Source organism: Melozone crissalis, unplaced genomic scaffold (assembly GCF_028551555.1).
Source record: "Melozone crissalis strain CALT ecotype California unplaced genomic scaffold, PUWL_Pcris_2 ptg000026l_1, whole genome shotgun sequence".
In the NCBI taxonomy this organism is placed as follows: Eukaryota; Metazoa; Chordata; class Aves; order Passeriformes; family Passerellidae; genus Melozone; species Melozone crissalis.
Window position 1 is genome coordinate 9,458,680 of NW_026535804.1, and position 16,129 is coordinate 9,474,808.

At 46.2% G+C, this 16,129-nt stretch overlaps 1 protein-coding gene across 3 annotated transcripts in view; it reads left to right on the forward strand.

Annotated features, from left to right (window-relative positions):
* The window catches only part of RAB11FIP4 (RAB11 family interacting protein 4), a 110,223-nt gene that overhangs the window by 66,274 nt on the left and 27,820 nt on the right, over positions 1 to 16,129 (forward strand). Inside the window, exon 1 of one of the 3 annotated variants that reach the window (XM_054278854.1) lies at positions 1,351 to 1,450. The exons of the other annotated variants lie outside the window; for them this stretch is intronic. The gene's annotated coding sequence lies outside the window, so the exon portion shown is untranslated. Of the gene's footprint in view, positions 1 to 1,350; positions 1,451 to 16,129 lie in introns of those variants that run through there. 3 annotated transcript variants of the gene reach the window in all.

Sequence of the window (16,129 nt, forward strand, 5' to 3'; positions counted from 1 at the left end):
CTCCCTGAAAATGTAAATATTGGGAATGTTTGATCCTTTCCGCTTTGAGCAACCCCTATCAGCAAAATTCACCATTCGAAAATTTCCATTGTTGCAGAAATCTGAATTATAGATGTTAGTCTAGTTTATGATTAAATTATAGAAAAGGGCAAGAAGTGTGTTTTCCATACCATTAAAATTTGAAAGATACTGAAAAATGTTGCCTACCCTAACTCAAGAAGTAATTTTCAGACCTGTTTGTGAGCAATAGGGAAAAAAAGAAAAAACATGTCAGATCAGTCATACTGATAATTTTAAAATGCTTTGATCTGACTTCCATGATGTAAACATTGTTATTGTAGTTGACTCACCTGTAGAAACAAATATTAATGTTGAACAAGGAAGCTGGAGTGCATTTAGGATCAGCTGTAACACTGGAAAATGGGATTTTAAATGTCTATTCACCTCTTCTGGTTTTGCACAGGCTTCCATGAGCTCTGTGAACCTTTTCCATCTTAGCCACCACTAAGACATGGAATAGCCATTTACACAATTAACACATTATGAAGGGACAACAAATTCAAAAGGATGGGAGCCCAAAATACTCCTGTAACACTCTGGGTATTACAGACCACCTGTAATACTGATTTGAAAGGTAGCAGAGAGGTCATATTTTTTTCAGATAGACAAGTTTGGCTTCTGCTGCACTTGAGACTTCTGTCTTCCTCTTATCTGACTATTTCTTGCTCTCTGAAACTTCACACATCTTGTATTTTGGACTGTGATATCTTTGAGAAAAACCTTGGCACTACGAGAACTGAGCGTCCAGGACCTGTTGGCATAATGCAAAAGTTTAATTGTGTGTTGTTGCAGCAGTTGATTTTATGAATTCAGTGTTTCCATCAAGACTCATTTACCTGCAGATCGTGACATTTTGGCATAGCAGATTTTTACAGTTGTTCAGAAATAGCTGATTCAACCGCAGATTTTAGCATCAAACCTGGGGGCAGACTTCAATCCTGCCATTGTTAAGAGATCTCAGAGCAGCTCAAAGCAGGGGGGTGAGGCAGAAAGTTTATTTATTTAAAGAAAAATTAACATAGTTTTTAACATCGGTTACAAATCCGGATAGAAAATGTTTCGCTAATAAACAATATTTCAGACTGATGAGAGCACATAATGGAAGTTTATCTTTACCTGAGTTAAAGCAAACGCTGCCGTTCCCAGCCCTGTGTGATGCTGTGCTGAAAAGAGCATTTGATTGGGAATGCCTTGGCCAGGGCCGGTCTGGGAGCTTTGGAGTCTGCCCCGGGAGCCTTGGCAACGATACACAGGAGCACAGCCCAGCACAGAGCGTGTCCCAGCTCTGCCTTCAATCCCGCCTGTGCGAGGCAGGAGAGAAACTTTGCTGCTGCCGAGAGAGGCTTCAGACACACTGCAGTTCCCGTAGAGACTTTCACAGTCACTCTCAGTAAGTACAATTTTAAATTAAGGAATGGTTTTTCCCCTCTGAAGTTTTCTTTGTTAAGCGTGCTGTAGTTCAGGGATAAAAATCAGGCCAAATCGCACAGTTAAAATATACAGCAGCCTCCTTTCAATTAGTGTGAGGCTGCTTTAACCAGCCATTCACTGAGTGCTGTGGGACTAAAGGAGTCGAGTCTTAGAAAACCTTAGAGGCTGGGAAAGCAGAGCCTGACCCTTCCCCTTTGTCAGGCTGTTGTTTTCAGGGGGAGCCCGCGGCATTGTGTGTGCAGCGGTACCGACAGCAGAGCAGGGACAGCCCCGGGCTCTGCTCATCTCCCCCTGCACGGCTGATGCAACAGGAGCCATTCCATCCTTGGGCACTGGAGGCAGGGGCTGCGATGGAGAGGCTTGAAGAGCTGAGCTGTTCCCTGGTTTCTAAGGTGTCTATTTTCTCAGGCAGAACTGGAATGTATTGTGAGGTTTCGCTCTCACCAAGCTTTTCTGCTTTCTGAAATGTCTGTGTTTGCTTTTGGTGGAGTACAAAGTGATTGTGGAAAACCTGGAGATTTATCCCAAATCAGAGGAGAGGATATGATTGTGGTTGTATGGCTGGTTTAGGACAGGGGTGTCTGCATCCATCTGTAGCCTCTGCCACAGTGTGGCCTCAGGGAAGGAGCTGCTCTCCCTGAGCAGAGTGAGCCCACACAGAGCCTTTCTCCTGGCATGTGATGTCCCTGCGTGGGCTGCACTGGCGTGGGTGGGCATGACTGCTGCTGGTGCTCATGGCAACCTCTCCCTGTGCCTGTGATGCAAACAGCAGTGGCTGCAGGGCTGTCTGCCCTCCTGTGGAAGCATTTTGGGCACAGCTGTGCACAGACAGTGGCACATCCTGTGAAGTTGCACGTTCCTGTGAGGTACATGTAGTGTAGAGCTGTGGCACTCACAGCACAGCACAGGGCTGGGCTGGCCCAGCTCCCTGCAGTGGTACCTGCGTTGCTCTGAGAAAAGGCCAGGGCACTGGCACAGCTCCTCAAGTGCAGATCTCTCACAGCTCAGCTGCCTGAAGCTGGATCCTGAGGAGCGCGGCTCCCACCAGGGCTGGGTGCTAACTCAGGCTGCTGCCAGGAGCTGAGTGTGTCTGTTTGTCCTTCAGCCTGGGACAGGGACCCTCTGTGCCCCCCACCCCAAACAGCAGCACTTTGCAGCAGCCCCTGGTGTGGGGATGAAGCAGAACAGAGTGCAGTGAGTGAAGGACTCAGGCCTGTGGGAACAGTGAACACTGCAGTGAGAGGAAGGGGAATTTATCGATGCTTTTTGATCAGGCAGTTGTACAAATGTTTTCTGTGGGGGGGACTGAGTTTAAAGGAAGTTAGTTCAAAGACTTCACACATCTGATGCTCAGGCCAAATCCCTGTAGCTTTGGTTCCCTGCTGGAATGAGTGTGTAGTTCAAGTGCAGGCTGTCATACTTGACTGGCAGCCAGATGAGGCTGCTGCACCTCATCAGCTCTCCTTGGCCCAGACTGCTCACAGCAGTGTCTGTGGGAAGCCAGCTGTGACAGAGCCAGGGACCTCTCGGGCTGAGAGGTGACAAGGATTTGGCTGGCCCTGCTCTTGTACACTTCCAGTAGCACATGGGAGATACAGAACCTTGCCATTTAAATCAGCAATGCTCACTGAAGTCAGCACTGGGACTGTGCACCCTAATTAACAGTCTGGCCTGTCGTTTCTTCAGAAAGAGTGTGACAGCCCTGCTGAGTGAGAGGTGTGTCCTCCCTTGGTGGTTGGGGTGGTGTGTGGAGAGCTCCTTGGGTGTAGTCTGCTGTTGATTAGATGCTTTGGGATTTCCTCTTGCCTTGGAAAAGACCATGCACTCCACAGCAGTGTCCATATGGATATTTCTGATTACTCCCCTGCAGCCTCGTGTGATGGCCTCAAGGGTTTAGTGCAGCTTTGGCTGAGCCTGTTCCTGCAGAGAACTCCTTCGTGTCACCCAAGTAACCTGGGCACATGAACTGTGCTCTGTCTGGCTCAGGGGTGCAAGTTTGCTTCTGCCATGGCTGATGGGGAATTATTGTGGGAAAGATGCAGAATCGATCACATCCTTATCATGTTGTGGCCCAGTTCACTGTAATACTTGTTTGCTACAATGTTGCTTAGGGATTCGTAACCCATTTTTCCCCTTGGAGAAAAATGTGGTATTTTCATAGCAGAAACCAGCATGGATATTAGCTAATTCCAGATCCCAACACATTGTGGTGTTTCCTGTCTGTTTCCCTCGTTCATCTCAGTGTATAAAATGTGCTCCATGAGGAGACTTTCCATGAGCGAGGAGCAAGTCTCTTTCATCTGTGCCTCCCTCCTCCCTCATGGAGTGTTTGTGTGTGTTAAATAAAGCGTCAGGCTTGGTCAGCTCCAGCTTGGACTCATCTCCTGAGTATTAAGGACTCTCTGTCTCTCTCACTTTAATCTTCCCCCTGCTTTCTTTCTGTTCCTTCCTCTATTTTTCAGCAACAGTGCCACCTAATTAGGTCATGGATTGTTTCATACTCAGAACCTTTCAGGAGGTTTTCCAGTAGCTGTGAGTTTTGTTATTCAAGGCACTGGTTCTGCCTGCCCAGCTTTCCTGCTTTGTGCCTCTGTTAGCTGTTCCTAACACTGAAATATTTCTCATTCACATGGCTGCAGCAGTAAAAGCCTTGTTAGTTCCATAACAAGCTGCTACTGACTCCTCAGGGAACTCCCCAAGAAACATTTTACCCTGAGATCAGTCTGCTTTTCCGCATTCCCTACTGTTTTATTAATAAGGATATTTTCCTGAGAAGGAGATTCTCACATGAAGCCGCCTGCAGCTTCAGTGGCTGCTCCTCCCTGGAGCCCAGATAATGCCTCCTTTACTCAGGATGTCAGGATCCCCATCAGGGGAACAACGCACAGGCTGCTGCTTTCAGGGCAAGCAGGAGTCAGCAGCATGTCGAACACCCCTTAACTCGTGTGAAACACACCTGATCCAAGGGGAGGCTGGCCCCAAATTTTCTTGTATCCAGATTTAAGGACTCATTTACCATGAGTCATTACTCATTTTTACCTCAAAAACAAAGTTCAGTTAAGCTTGAAGGAGTAATTCCAAAGGATATGCTGGATGTGCTGATCAGACGGGCAGAATTGGATTTTTTATATCTGTAACCAAAATCTAGGAAACATTCGATACATCCAAAATTAATCTGCATCCAGAGGTCTGTGACAGAATGAGCTGGGACTAGATGCAGCCCTTAAAAGTGGTATTTGTAGCAGATTGCTACCTCCTTCCTCAGAACAAAATACCAATTTTTTCCTGTTCTCTAATCCTAGATTTTAAAGCTTTTTTATGGTCCTAAATTATGGTGGTGAATTATGGTATCCCCAAATATTCTTAATAGCTGTATTAATCCACAGAAAAAAAAAAAAAAACCCAACCCAAACAGATGAAAGAAGGGCTGATAGTTCAGAAGGATTGAAAAGATTTCTACTTTTCTTCTGAGTTAATTGAGAGCAAAGGCTGTTGCCCCTTTACTGCACAAATTTCAATTAGGCTGACAGCAAGCTGGTCACAGAAGGCTGAAGCTGGCCTGTAACAATTTGTCAAGGAAAATATTTCCTGTTTCAATCATTGAACCTTATTAAATCAATTTCATACAATGTTTTAGTCATTGCCTTTCATTCATGCCCAACTAAAGCTTTTTTATAGCAAGCAGTGACAGCAAAGTTTGTATGCAAGCAATAACAAGACTGGCTTTGCCTTCTTGTCACGTGTGGCATAAGAGACTGTCCAGAAATTTTCATCCTCTTGTCTGCTGGGTGAAAAGAGGGGCAGGAGGTGCTTCCAGCTCCTTCTCCAAGCAAGGTACCAGTGCATCCAGGTGAGATGGGGTGTCCAAGTTTTTAGCCTAAGTATTTCACTCAGGAGGTTTTGTAACACTTTTCAAAGTGAAGATCACATATGGCTGTGGAGGGACCACCTTGGCTGGCTTTTTTCCTGTGTCATTTTTTGACATTGCTTGCTAAATGTGGCTTAGCAAAAGAGTGGAGAGTGATGAAAGATGGGAGTTGGACAAGAAAACTACATATAAAGTAAAGGAGATAAGAACTGGAGGGCAGCTTTCCGGCCAGGTAGGATCTGAGCACCAGGTCTGAGCACCACTCCTGTCTCCAGAAATCTCATCAGGTAGGTTATTTAGTAAACTTTCTGGACTAGTAGATAACATCTGTTTTGCAGTGCATTTCTGCTCAAATTTGTATCCACGGTTTGTTGTGTCACCTCTGATTTCTTTTGAGATTCACTACTCATTCCGTAATCACGTCAAGCACTTAAACCCAGTGGGAATTTGGAGTAAGTCAAGAGTTTTGAGCTGAGCCTCTCCTGCTGTCTGAAGCTGAAATGAGCCAGCCTCAAGAGCTCCTTGAGAGATCCTTTGTGAGCAGGATGTCCTGTCAGGTTTACATCGAAATTACAACTGCCTTGATAATTTTATTCTTTTCCTTCATCTCTGTGTTGCAACACGTGAGAAATCAGGGATGCAGGCTGACCTGGAGGAAAAGGCACGCTGCCAGGGCAGTAGGGCTCAGGTCTTTGTAGAAGGAAGTGTCACATTACCAGCTGATTAAAGGCGTCTGGCAGAGCCCGAAGCACAGAGCATTGAAGCAGTAATCCAATAACTGTCTCGAGAGGAGCCTGTGCAGCCTTTGGGGTGTTCCCAGGTGAGTCCCTGCAGTGTCTGCAGCCTCACAAGACAATCCCCTGGGTCTTGTGCATTCCTTTGGGGTGGAGAAAGGCATTTGCACTTTGCAGAAAGGGCTGGGGGGAGGATTGCTCACACAGCTCAGGGCTGCTCAGGTGATAGAAAGGCTGATGGCTCTGCCTGGGGTATCTTTAGCTCCAGCCACACAGGCAGCCTAAGAAGCCCAGCAAACTGCAGTGAATTGGTGTTCACAGCTCAACACATGAGATGAGGAGCCAGGCCCCCATGGAGGCTGTGGCTCTTCTCACCCTCTCTCCTGGGTGCCTGTGCCTACCTTGTGTGGTGTAGGCTCCTGGAGAGGCTGTGTCACATCCATGTGAATGCCTTGAATACCCTGAGGTTGTGGAGTGGCATTAAATGTCTGTATTCAGGCAGCTGAAGGCAATCTTCAGTCACTCTGGACACCAGGTAGGAGTGACTGGTGGTGCTGATCCATCCCTGGGCTGTCAGTGCTGCCTCTGCCTGCCTGGGGCTGGGCCAGCAGGAAGGAAACAGGGAGCAGACACTCCCCATCAGGGATAGCTGACAGCATGGGGCCTGTGCAGACGTTGCAATTATTTCCTTCATTTTCCTTTTTCCTAGTTTTAAGATGTGTGATTGCCATAGGGGGGACCACCTACTGTTATACTGTGATTTGAGAAAGCCTTTGAACTTTTTTCTTTTGAGCTTTGGTCAGCCAGATGTAAAACAGAAGCAATTAAAACATGGGAGAAGTGAAAAGACCTGGAAGATGGATCTGGAAGCCTGGTCAGAGCCAGCTCTGCCAAGGGGGTGGAAGAGAAGGAGGGCAGGTTTATTTCTGGGTTGAAGGGCACTTTTCCCACAAGACTTGCAAGAAGCCTTAAACAAGAAGAGAAGAGAAGCAATTAAAGGGTGGGAAGTGTCTGACCACCTTTCAAGGCACAGCCTCTCTGTCAGATTGCAGTGAAATGGCAGCAGCCACTCTTTGTTTTTGTGCAGGTGTTAGGAAATGACACTGGTGGTATCCCAGCTGTGTTGCCTGGAACTTTCTTCCTTGTTCCATGTCTGCCCTGCAGCACACGACAGCACCTCCCAAAGGCCAGTGAGTGAGAAAAGCTTCCCTGGGCCACCCGGGGAAATGAGTGCAGCTGTTTGTTCACAAAGCAGCAGCATTGCAGGTGAGCAGCATTGAGCAACCTGTGCAGGCTCCCCCTGCAATAACCCCAGGTTTCCTCATGTCCTTTCTGGTGTTCTCTATCTAAAAATGACCCTCTGTTGGAATAAACTTGTGACATGTAGAAACTGTTGCAATGACCCCAGAAGAAACCACAAACTCGAGATGTGAGTTTCTGAGTGCTTCCAGTTAAATACACAATGGGTCCATTTTACTTCAGCTGGCATTTGTCAAACTTATCACAGTTTATGTTTACCACAGTGTTCTTTGGGGAACCATTAGGACTGTGTGTGTCACCCAGGGAAAAGGCCACAGGAATCCAACTCAAAATATTTGCATTGCTTGCAGCCAGGCTTCACAGCATGGCAAGGGTGGTTCACAGTGCTGGATTTTGGAGCTGTTGGTGTGGCTGTGCCCCAGGTATTGAGCTGGGAATTAAAGACACAGCAAGGGCAGAAGGTGACTGGGAGCCTGTACATGTGCTGCTGAGGAGAGATGGCTCACAGGCACCCCTTCCTTCCCTCCTCACTGCTGCTCAGTTTGTACTCTGACAAATAACAACAAAAGGACTTTATGAAAGATGTTTGCATTTGTGATGTTTATAGTACAGAGCCTGTTCCTCTTACTTAACTGTATCATGAGTTAATCCATTCATTTCAGCTGCAAAGCCTGATGCTGAGTTGATTTACACTGGATAATTCCAGGTTAACTAAGCTATGGTCACTGAGCAATCCCAGTTACAAGAACATTCTTGAGTGCTGGGAGAGAAATAAGACAAGATGGAAGCTCAGGCACACCTGGCAGGCAGTCAGAGCAGTGTGAGTGTTTACAGACCTTGATGTGAAACAGGGAGGTGAGGCTGGGAAGAGCTCATGGTTGTGTGCCTGTGGATTCAGGCTTACAGGTGGGGTTTGTGTGAAAAAGGAAAGTTTGACAAAAAGTGCTGATGAAGACCAGGCTACTGTCCCAGTACAGACTAAAGATACATTGCATTTGTCATTGTGAACATTTGCACTTATTAATAGCCAATATTAAAAGTGCTTTCTGAGTCCATCTGTTAAAGTGTCTGGCTCAGGCAATGTATGTTCAGGGTAAGTTTTTGAAAATTCCTGCCTTGGAACAGATTTTTTTGCTGACTTTAAAATGTTAACAGCATTTTTCTGAAATTTGATAAAAATGTTTTACTTACTCAGGCTTATAAGTCATGATCAAATTCTCATTGTAGCACCACTGTATTGAGCAGTGGCTGAGGAGTATTGAGGTCAGAACTAGATATAAGTGATCCAGCCTTACATTGGCATGGTCAGGACTGTAGCCACCCCTTATCAGTACATCAAGGACTTGGATAAAATAGAGAGATCATGCACAAGGTGAATGATTAATGATGGTGGTTTTGGGTAGCCACTTAAGACAGGACAGCACATGGATCCAAGATTTATGTGCTGGGAAATCTGTAAGAAAAAAGGCCCTTACATTTTTCAGCCTGATCATAGAACATCACCATTGTGGGATATAAATCTAGAAGATATAAGCAATTATCTCTATGTGTGTGCTGGCTCAGTGTGGAAATGAAGGGGCTGAACAATTCCACACTGAGCCAGCCCCATGGTGTGACAGAGCCAGAGGGAATCCCTTCATGTGACCCCTCCAGTCCCTTGCAGAGGGGCACCTCCTGCAGCTTTGGCCTGGAGGATCCTCGTGTGGTGCTAAAGCTGCCATCCCTCGTGTTGTTCCAGGCAGCAAGTGCATTTCAGGGTGAGCATCCCTTATCAGGGCTCCCATGCTAGTGACTGGTTTGTCCTGGTGACTGACAGCTGTGATAATGAGGTTATTGTGAGGAGGCAATCAGTGCACAGAAATGTTTTTATGTCTTATGGTCTGGGATCTTGGGGATTTTGTGCCCTGAGAGGCTCCAGCTGGCTGGGCCAGAGCAAAGGGCAGAACATGGAATGACTGTACAAGAAAAGTCCCTGTTGCTTTCTCATCTGCATTAGGGGTTAGCTTGTCAAAGTCATTGTAGGACTGTTTGCTGTAGTGTCAAGACAGAGTTTTCTAAGCATTGTTATGTACCTTTGAAGTAAAAATACCTGGGGAGCAAGGCAAGTCCATTAGTCCCTATGAACAACTGGTGGTTCACAGGTGCTCCATTTCTAGGTAAATCCCCTCTGCTGCTCACTCTCTCAATGCTCACTGAACTCTGTTGACTTAACTCCAGGTTTTTACACAGCTGGCTTATCTCTGTACAGTGCTGTGCCCCTGGGAGCCTCAGATTTGGGTCTTGGCTTAGACCAGAACAAAATGCTGAGGGATCTGACTGGATCTGGCTGGACAAGGGTGGTGTGGAGGAAGAGGGTGTTATTCTGGTTGCAAGGTTTGATAAAAATTTACCTTTTCTCTTTTATTCTGTATTTTTGTCTCACTGGAGTTGTGGAAGCTTTTTCCAAAGCACCACTTTCACCATGCAAAAATCTTGTTTACTTTCTCTCTCCCCACTGAACTTCTGCCTGTTATATATCTGTGAGTTGCAAAAAAGAGCCTCAAACCAGCAGTGGCCACAACAGCTCCTGTCTCTCAGGGACAGAATTAAAATCCACCAGAATGAGATGTCATGGAAAGCATTGAGTTGCCATTCTCAGGTGCCACAGAAAATTGACTTCCTGTGTCTTGGTGCAGTGCAGAGCCCATGGAAGTACCTGGATTTCAGTGTGAATGGAGATGGGTGGTGAATAGGAGCCACAAATCACAGAGGTAAAGGAATGTGCTAGGGATGGCCCAGGTTGGAAATTGGATTATTTTGATGTCTGTACTGAGTTGTGAAGGCTAGAATTCATGTTCCAGATGATAAAACTGTCCCTGTGTAACTTTTAAATTAGAATCTGTACATTTCTTACTGAGATTGGACTGTCCTTGGTAATATCCAACCATGCCTCTGCAATGCTTTGTAGGCAATATTTATAGGAAGTAGTGGGGGTTTTCCATCTGTACCTTAATATTTTAGTGGTTGCTATTTTTTAGCCATATCCAAGAATGAGAATTCTGTTTGTGGATGGAACTGGTGATTGAGCCCATTCCTGACATTCTGCATGATCCAAGATCCTAAACACAACAGTAATCCTGAACCAGGCGTGTATGAATTTGCTGCAGCTGCAACTCGGACTGCAATGACTGTATGAACATTACCTACTGAAACAGGTTTAGCCTGACAGTCCAGCTCCCTGCTCACACTGGGGCAGTGTCTCTCCTTCAGAGGGAACTGGAAACATCTGGTTCCTCATTTGGTGAAGCAAAGAGCCAAAAGTGAAAGAACAGGGGTGCAGCAGCCAAGTGTCACTGAAGTGCAGAGCCACAGGAGCAGAGCAGTTCGTGTCTCTCCTGTACCCATGGAGACCCCGGGCCTGCATGGCTGTGACACTGCTGTCACCACGTGGCCACAGGTGACAGGAGGATGAAGCTCAGCTGGCAGGGAGGGCCCTGCAGGGGTCACAGGTCACAGTGAGACAGCAGAGCCCAGGCAGAGCCACGCCATGACCTGGTGGGAATGGCCAAACACAGCAAACAGCTCAGCTCCTGCACTCTGCAACCTTCTCATCCCTCTGACAAACGGCTCTCCACTCTGCCTGGATGGAGAGGCCACAGCTGTCAGTGCCAGGGCCTGAGCCAAGGCCACCTCGTGCCCATGAGTGTTTTTTCCCTGGTGACACTGGTGTCCTGGTGGCACTGGGATAGATGATCAGCTGCTTCAGGAGTCCCATTGCTAGGTGTGTGCTACATGAAGATGGCACTGGATTGATAAGACAGAAAAGATTAATGGTCTCAGATGCAATTTGCAAACAGATAAACTTTGATCTGCAATGTAATTTAGATTATCTAAATCCAACACAGTCTGGGGCCTGAGATGCATCAGGGTTCTCAACTAAAAAGCATTTCCTGTGGCACAGTTTGGTGTCTTTCAGGCATAGCAAATGAAAAATGTTTTCTTGTAACTTCCATGTCCCTCTTCTCCCCAGGTTTTGTTGTCTTTCCTAACCTTATTCATCTCCTAAAAAACAGGGCTGGAGACAGGAGCTTGTATTGGGCAGACCTGTGAGCACTTGTGAGGCCTTCTGTGAAAGAGATCATGAGGTGAAGCAGAAACTAATGTCTATATTGCATTAAAAGTCAACATTTTGACAGAGAAGTTTTCTTTTGAGATAGAAAACTGTCCATTTGAGGGCAGAAAAGGAAGGATCAAACATCCTGCAAGCTGTGGTCTATCATCATATGGTGCATGGTCAAGTTATCAGTCTAAACACTGTCCTGGTTTGCAAATCTCCATAAGCACAGATGTGCTTTGGGCACAGTGGGCTCATTGTCCCAAGAAAAATTGAAGGGAGCTCTTGAATGATGTCTTATTATAGAAATGTTGCTGCTAAAAGCAAATTCTCCCAGAGAGTAAGTGCAGATTGTTTCTGTTATTGATTGCCACGGTCTCTGCTTCATTGAGACCACATGGCCCACTTTGTTTTTGTAGCTGTCTTTTATTAAAACTGACAAAGAGGTATCAGCATTTAAAAAGATGAGTCTTGAGAGTCCCCTGGGCAGCATTTTCATGCTGTAAAGTGATACTGGCACATTTGATCCACAGATGCTTTTAACACAGTGATAAAACAAAACTTTTCCTTCCCAGGGTGGTCTTCTACACTACAAAACTTTCTGGTTTTTCCATGCTCAATGGGCCAAGAAGTGGAGAGAACCTGCAATTCCTCTTATCTTAAACTGTGCTCTCAGGATCTGGTCCTGTGTTCTAAGCTGCTGAGGGCATCCCTATGTGTTTAGTTCTTAAATATACTCTGCTGCTTCATCAAAGGCTCATAATGCATTTTACACTCACATGGGTTATCTGTACTGGTTTTCAATATTCCTGAGAGTGGTCAGAAAGTTTTCATCCTTCCTGGTAACCAACATTTACAGTCCCTAATCCTCTCCTGTTCTTGTACCTGACTTTCTAAGAAGCTAGTCAGAGTTTTATTTGAACACACAAACCTTGTTTGTTTTCATTTTTTTTGGCATTATATTTGAAGGTATCTAAAAAAATTTAGATCTGAGACATTTCATACTAGAACCTATCATGAGTGGAAATGTTTGACCTCAATCTGTCTGTGCAGCAGCTCCTGATCTGTAAAATGGGAATACCATCTTCTCTCATTTTGAAAAGACTTTATGAAGATGAATTAATCGTTGCAGAGCACTCAGATGTCAGAGTGATGAACACCACAGAAAAGCTTAGGGGGAAATAAATAGTTCTGTCTGCAGAGCAGGCTGTTAGTAGTAGCCATAAATAAGACATGAAGCTGCACTTTGATCAAGAGACTAAAGCAGATATTGAATAGTTGCTGATAAGCCAAGCACCAGCCAGTCAGGGTCCTGAACACGTTCAGACCAGTGGGAAGTGGTGTGTAATTGTGTGATTAAAGAGATGTGGTAATGCAAACGAGCAATAGGACCAAAGTGAAGTTGCACTCATGAGCTCAGTGCAGGTTTGTTCTTGCTTTTGGATGTTCTGTTCTTCAGCCTTGCTGTGTGCCATGAGAGAAATACTAGCCCCTGGTGAGCATGAATTATTCTTATCCTGGCCAGATGATTCTTTTTCTTTTCCTTTCCTCTGCTAACCAGTTGTGTTACACAGAGAAGGGGCTAAAAGCTTAAAAACATGTTGTGAAAAACATTCTCAGAGCTGAAACTCTGAAAAAGTTCTTCTGGCAGCAGCCTGTCTTCTACAGACCATGCAAAGCATAATCCAGCAGATTCATGTGTGTGAAGGGCTGTCAGAACCCCCTGCTCCATCTGCAGCCCCAGGCTCACCTGAGCCCTGGCCAGTTGCTTCCTTGGCTAGGAAAAAAGCACTGAAGCCTCCTCTCCCTACAGCCACAGTGGAGACAGGTGAGTTAATGTGATTCCATCTTTCTGGTGCAATATGGAGCTGCTTGCCTCCACCTTGGTTGAAGCTCTGAGGTGGCTGAGGGATGCTCACACTTCCCTTTCCTTTCTATGCTCTTGGCAGCACAGTGAATGTGTCCATGCCCTCCCAGAGTCCTCCCAGCCCATCTCTAAAGGACAGGCTATGTATTTTTCACTTTGCTCATGTAGCCTGTTGTGGTTTATTTTTTTATTACTGATCATTTTGACAAAGGTTAAATAGAATAGATTTTGTGTCTGGCATATTTTTGTAATGCTTTTGACAAAGGTGCTTTAATCATGGATTCACAGCTACAATTCTGAGATGCCTTCAGAGCTTGACATGAAAAACCTAATGGTAGAGTTGCAGTGATGAGGGGGATGTGTATCCTGAGCTATCATCTGGCCTTTGCACTCACAGCTCTTGACTACTTGTCCCTCATGAGGGGTTTTGGAGAGGAAGACAGGAAATCCCTCTGAACGCCTCATTAAGCAGCCAAAGTGTAACCTACTGATGGCAGAGAGGTTACAAGTAGCTCATCTCTGGAGAGAGCAGAGGGTGAGTCTCCTGAAATGTCCTCATGCTGTAATTGCGTGTCCCAGAGTCGGGCCCAAGTTCATTTCAGGCCCAAGGAATGGATGCTCGTGGCCCTCAGCCTGTCCTGCCTTCGGTGCTCTCACCCTGCACAGAGAGGAGCCCCATGCTCAGGCAGAGCTGTTTGATGTCCCTGGCTCTTCCTGGGGGCAGGACACGAGCAAGATCTCTGCTCTGAGGGTCAGGGGAGAGCAGACCCCTGTGGTGTAGGGTCTCAATTGCTGCTTCCTTAATTACTAAAATAAGCCTCTCTGCAGGCACTTGGGGTTTTGTTTTTTTGGGAGTGGGAGCAGGGGTTGAGCTATGCCTGCTGCACCCAGAGCAGTGTTCCCCTGCAGCTGTAGTTTGGAGCTGACCTCCTTACCCTGTTCAGGGATGAAGGGATGGGGAGGGCAGGGAAGAAACTGCAGAAAGTTCTGGAAAGGCTCTGCCAGCTGTAAATGCAGCCTGTTTCTGCCTCCTCTGCAGTCTTCAGCTCCCCTGCTCTGCACTTGTCCTGTGTTCATCCTATCTCAGCCTCCTCCTGACTTCCCCTTAAATCATGGGAACAAGTTGTAGTTGGGAGCAAGTTCATTCTGTCCTCTTTTCCCTACCTCAAATGTCTTTGCCTGTTGTGATTGCAAGGTCTTTGGGGCAGGGACTGTATGCTCCCTCTGTTTTGGCAGAAACTGCCTTAATTAGGGACTGTTCTTGGTTTGTTCTGTCATAATAAAAGGGATTCGTAATAATACTGCAGGAACTCATGCCAGTCTTACTGCATTTCCTTCAAAGGAAGCACTCCAAAATAAGATGAGAGTGGATGAGATGAAGATCAGACCAGCTGTAATTACAAGTCTGAGATATCTCATTTTGGAGCAGAGCAGTTACACACAGTAGTAACTTGGCCAGCTCTTATTGTAGGGGAAAAACCTACACAAAAGGTATTTTTACATAAGTCTCTGTAAAATAGCCACCAATATTCATCAGAGAGAGCATGATTAAAGGCTTTTGAAACATGATTGGAGTTGCCAGTTTTCATGAGATAATTAAGATGCAGGTTTGGTGTATATATATTCTGGTGATCTCATTACCTTCATTATTAATTAGTCTCTGTTCTTCACATTTCAGCTCCAGTTTCTTGTCATTAGGGTGACTCGCCTGTGAGCGATGCCTTAGTGAGATGCAGAGGAAGGATTCTGCCTCTGGAACAGCAGAGGAGGTGCCAGCCTTTGTTCAGAACTGCTCCAGAGGAACTGCAGTGCTTTGTACCAGATCAGCAGGTTTCCCTGCCATCAGCCCTTTCAGTGATGTGCCCTGCTCGGTGTTTCCTGGCCAGGAGCCCCTGGTTTCATCAGGCACTCTGGGTGCTACTGGAAATCGTAGAATCGTAGAATGGTTTGGGGTGGAAGGGACCTTAAAGATCATCTCATTCCAGCTCCCTGCCATGCCTCACCACCTGCAAAGGGAAGGGGACAGCAGTGATTTTGATTTAGGCACTCAGTGATATATTTAGCAATCTTCTTCTAATCACCAAAATAACCAATATTTTCCTCAGATTTTCTCTGGCCTGCTTCTGCAAGCCCCATTTTCAGGATGCATAGTGTTGGTTTGGGAGATCTGTAGGATCTGGCTGTGGCAAGCATCCTTTTGCCAATCTCTTTCCTTTCCTGTGGTAATGAGGATAAAATTTACTCTCCATTGACAGCTACTTGTCACTGTACTCAAACCCTAGCCAGGACTCAGCACAGGTACTTTGCAGGTACCCTTAATACAAGTGGCATATGGAGGGTGGGACTTTTAGGAAAAAACAAGATGAATTAAGGTAGAACCTGAGTGTGAAGGGACGCCCTGGGTGCAGCAGTTATGGCAGAGTGTAGGCATTGAAGGGCTTTCCTCAAAAGGCAGCAGGTCTGCTGCTGATGGGGGCTCAAATCCTGTGCTCAGGAGGGTCTCAGTGTGCAGAGCCTGCTCGTGACACCACACACAAAGCTTGGAGCTTATTTCAGTGTCTGTGGTCATCTGAGCAGTCACTAACCTGCACAAATTCCTCAGCTGCCTGAAATCATGACAGGAGAATAGGCTCCAGTCTCAGATGGGAGAAATGCATCACGCGAGCTCTCTTTCCGCGGCGCTGACTCAGTTGAGCTGCAGCTGCACCGAGCGGAAGCTGCTGTCCCAGCAGACGTGCAGACACCCTTCCTCTGCACCCCTGCTGCTCTTAGGCATGGAGCACCTGCCAAAATTAATCCTCATTCCTTCACGAGAA